We start from the raw sequence: 4,955 nt of genomic DNA, 5'->3' as shown, positions 1-4,955 counted from the left end.
AGATTCCCTTCAACTACTCAGCCAGTGCTATTCTTGTCTCCAACTCTACCATCCAAAGACTTGCTGAAACTTCTGTGCTACATGAAAACATTGATCATGGTATCAGTGCCTCAGGCCTCTTCCTCTAGGAAAAGAGCAGAGTTAATGAGGGAGAGCAATGAACAACATGGGTATGTTTTCAAAGATCCCCAAATAATTATTTTGGTATCTAATTCATGTTGTCAGCATGACTTAAGTATTCAAGTGGAAGGGGGTCTGTTTCCTCAGTGGAGATGCTTACTCATCCTGCTACCTCCAGGATGTCTGTGGATGGACACAGACAAGGAAAATTGGTGTCCCAAAGGAGTAGGTACAACTATTTCTCATTTACCCTTCTCAGCTGCTGATGAGACGTTAGCATTTATGCTTTGCTTGACTGCCAGTAACAGAGGCCAGAGGGAGGGCAGGTGGGCAAGCCAGTTTGCCTGACCTCTTTATTCCTGAGACCTCTCTATTCTCTGAGACAGTGCCAAACAGTTCAATTTTGGGCCAAACAGTCAAACTGGGAAATGTTTTCCTCTGGCATTTGCCATTATTCCTTGTCTGTGCCCTTTCAGTGCCTCATGAAAGGTGAGCCTGTCAGGAGAAAGGAGTAAGACTGATCACTGACACCTGGCTGAAGAATGTAGCGGCTCCTCAGCCTGTGTTGGTGGGAAAGTGGTAGTACTTCTCACATGAAGCTGGAGACTATATGAGCTGGAAATCGCAGTGTGCTTCCCTGAGTCTCCAGGAGCTTAGGGTGAGAGGTGGTGTATTCTCCCTCTTCACACTAGCACCCTGGGCCTTTTTAGTTTCCATGCTTCCATGGAGACACTAAGAAATAAGGAAAGTGGATGATGGACATTGAGATGCTGAGTGTACTGGGGTTGCTCACTTAGGGCTCTGGATTTTTTAGATCTCCAGTGCTGGCTACATTCTCTTGTTGCACAGTATTTTTCTGTGCCTATTCCTGTTCCCAGGAAGGTCCAAAACCTCTTTACCTTGTGGTGTCACTGTAGTATTGATATAGCCACCTCTGCTGACTTCCCTGGTTTAATTTGTGTTAACTATCACATTTGCAACCACAGGGAAAGGGATAATTTTCTAAAGCAGGTGGAGAGTGGCTTCTGCTGTCTTGAAGGGAAATGTTCCTCTCTCAGCTGGGACTCAAGGGAAAGGGGCCAACCTGGTTCTGTGGAAAGATGAGCTGAGGCCCTGCTGAATTATTAAGAACACACCACAGTCATCAGCTCAGGAAGAAAGAGAAGCACCAGCTTAGGTCACAGGTGTGGGATGGAGATTACTAGCTTCAAGAACAGAGGAGTGTAACTGAATCTGACTCATGGCCTTGGATGCTCTGTTGCCTGGATCAGTGTCACAGCAGCTTGGCGCTATGATGCCTGTGCTCATTGGTTTGGTGGCCCTTTCTGGCACCATAGAGAGTCATAGAAGTCCAGCTCCACAGTACTGAGTCCTCCCCTCCTTTCAGAGGCACCTCACTTTTAGGGTAGGCCTGGAGGATCAGCAACCCCAGGTCACCCACATGGAGATGGAGGCATAGTGTTTCTTTCAGTCTAACAATTCAAATGTGTTGGCCATGTTTAAACCCCCTTTATTCATCAACATAAGTGCTATGCAGATTTGCAGAGGATATGATCACAAGCAGCTATAGCAGGAGGTCCATTGGAGCTTACGTGTGCACAGCTCTTGTGAAAAAACAGGTTGTCTGATTAGATGACTTACTTGCCCAAGTATGTGTGTTCACTCCAGAAATTGTGGTCCAGGTTATATGCTTGAGGCTATAGGGAGAGATAACTAGGTTGAAAATAATATACCATCTCCCAGCCATGCCTGAGATCTCTGAGATCCTGTCCAAATAAAATGGTGAATGTCTTTCTGTCCCTTTGGCCACGTGAATCTGCTCTGATGCAAGCAAAGGACAGGATGGGTTGAGGCACTGCAAAGGAAGTCTTGAAGCTGCTTCTTGTTTGGTGGCAGCTGGCATTTACTAGCACTGGCAGGTGGCTGGTGCACCTGTAGGAGATGCTGCCTCATTCAAGGGGACAATATCCCTTATCTTGAATGAGGCACCCAGTCCTGTGCCTGCAGGAACTTCTACCACACCCTCGAGGACGGATCTTGCCCTGGATTTGCTTCTTCCTCTTTCTTTAATCATAGATTAAAATAGTTTATTACTGGAGGAGGCCTGCTTCATCAGTAAACATTTGTTTCTATGTTGCCACCTTCTTATTACAAAGAATTCATGACAAGGCTGATATAAGCCAAAGCAGTATGATGAACATCCTGTAATCTGGCTCATTTTGGCTTACAGCTTTCCTGAGAGGGCCTCTGACATCATCCTCTGAATATCTTGTTCAGCTGTAGGGTGGCACTGATCGAGCAGCACGAAGGCACAAGGGGCTCATGCACCTTTTTTGTTACATTGTGGATAGAGTACAGGCCATGGCGTGACTCTGTTACTCAGAGTACAGCCCTGTGGACCTCTTCAGATGTGGCATCTCAGCTCAAGTGAGGTCACAACTCAACAGTGGTTCAAGCTGTTTGAAGAGCTACTAGAGCAGGTTATGTTCCCTTTTCCCTCATTCTCACAGCTCTCTGTAACTTCTGGAGCCTCTGCTTCATAAATTCAGCCATGATGGCAGAATATTAACAGGGCAAAGCCCGTCTTTAATGTAGAGCTTAACTAAACTGCTGATTAGAGTGCACCAGAGTCAGCACAGGGCATGGAAGGGAGGGGCTTCCCTGCAGCCCTTCAGCCACTGCAGATATTGGGAGTGACTCAGTGATAACAGATAACTTCTCCTTTAAGTATGGTCCTCTTTCTCTAGTCTTAATGCCAATTCTTTGTAGATTCTTGGGACCAAAGAAGTACAGTTTTCCCCCTGTTTTCCTCGTTCAAATATGTCAGTCCTTGAACATGAAAATAGAGCACTTCTATTTGGAGACGAGAACTTGTCACCTGAGTGTGTGTCCTTTGGTCCAGACTTACCTTGTGAATATCTGCCCATTTTAGGCCATATTAACCTTTGAAAAGTCAATAGCTGTAAAGGCATTATAAGAAGTTCAATGGGTTTTGCCAGGTTTCCATTAGTTAAGAATCTCTGAAGAATCTGCAGTCACTGAGTATGTAATGAGCCTCTCAACACAGATTTTTCTGTGTAACTTTGATCTAAATAAGGAAGTTTTAGGAGTGAGATTAGAGGGAAGATACAGCCAAGCAGTGAGGAAAAATGGGTAAAGCTGCTAAAATTAAAGAGCTGACAGTTATCTTCTGATAGGCTGTCAGAAAAACAGAAGAGATAATATCAGTTTCAGGTATACCTTAATACTTCATTCTTCACGTATGTGAAAGCAAGTTGCAGAATTTCCCATCTGAAAATGATTTTTTTTTTTCCCTCACATGAAGGATGAAAAGAGGGGCTGTAATGGCCCTGCTGTTTTTTCTACCACCCTGTGTACAAGATGTTGCTGGCTGGCTGTACCCCCATCCCTCTGGGGACAGAACTGTGGTGGGGGACTGGGCAAGCTTTCCAGAGACCAGCTCCTCTGCAGACTGCCTCATGCTGCCTGGCAGCACCTTTCAGTGGGAAAAGGATTGGTTGGTTGCTTTTCCTTTGGCTTATCTAGCTCTTCGCCTCCAAGCAGGAAATACCTTGGCTCCTGGCAGCAGAGGCTTACTTGCTTTTTCCACATGAATCATGAGACTGGGGGTGTTTGATCTGCTTCATGGTGGAGGGTCTCAGCTGGTTTGTCCATGAGGTGGGGCAGCTCCCTGGGTGGGCTGCTGGAGGGCTCTGGGAACAGCTGAATAAAGAGGTGTGACAGTGTCCTGGCACCCTGTAAACACAGCCAGCCTGATTTATGTTCCTCTGAACTGCACTGCTCACACATATCCTTCTAAATGGTATAGGGCAATAATGCTGCAGACCTTTAACCAGTTAGGAATGAACTGCAAGCCAAGCATTGATAATACAGAGTCTGATAGCAGTTTATGATGCCTCAGCAGGTACACCTGTTTACCACGAATACTTTTCTGTGGGAAGGAGGTGGTGCTATATCCCTAGTTAAGCCTTCCCTTGCAGTGCCATCACATCAAATACTGTAATTTTTAGCTAATATGAGCACAGATATTTTCTTTTATCCTGGAGGTTCCTTGCTCAAATAATTTCAAATTCATGTCACTGGGATTTCTACAGAAATTTTTGAGAGAGCTGGAGAAAACCTACAGAATGCAGAACGAGAAATGTATCTGCTGAGCCCAGCTTTGGATTGCAGTGTCATTTCCTGACCTACTGCTGTAAAATAGTGGATGAACTGCCTGATTCCACACAGCTTCTTATCTGTGCTGGGTCCAGTGCTTTAGCTGGAAAATGCCAAATATACCATCTCAATGGGAGCTAAACTCTGTAGCTGCATGCAGTTTACTGAGTATGAACTGCAGCAGGATTCAATGCATTATGCATGGATCAGCCCTCTGGAATTGCACATGCATGTAAGCTATGCCTCTAGGAAAACGGTAATTTAAAACCTCCATCTTCCCCACCTCTTGGAGCTGACTTGTGTTAAATATTAACAAACATGGTTCATCAATTCCCTGGTTCACTTGGCTTCTTTTAACAACAGATGTTATTACAACAGCTCTGCCTGCCTCCCTGCTCCTGTCAGCACATCTGATGGTGAAACCCAAGAATCTGTGGCTGTAACTCTGCCTGCAGAGCCTCGCTGTTGCCCCAGCCCTGTAACCACCCCCAACTCTCCCCGTGGGATCACCAATGCCTTCCACCTTTGGTGCCTGTAACTAGCTTGTGCTGGGAGACACTGGTTGCAGAGAGGCTTCAGTTAAAGGAGACAGAGAAAAGGTGTGAGGAAGCCCAGAGGAACGTGAGTTCCTGCTGTCAGAGGAGGAGGTGGTGAGG

Source organism: Coloeus monedula (assembly GCF_965178545.1).
Source record: "Coloeus monedula genome assembly, chromosome: 6".
NCBI classification, from domain to species: Eukaryota; Metazoa; Chordata; class Aves; order Passeriformes; family Corvidae; genus Coloeus; species Coloeus monedula.
The sequence above is the reverse complement of the archived record's forward strand: the minus strand, read 5'-3'. Positions refer to the sequence as shown.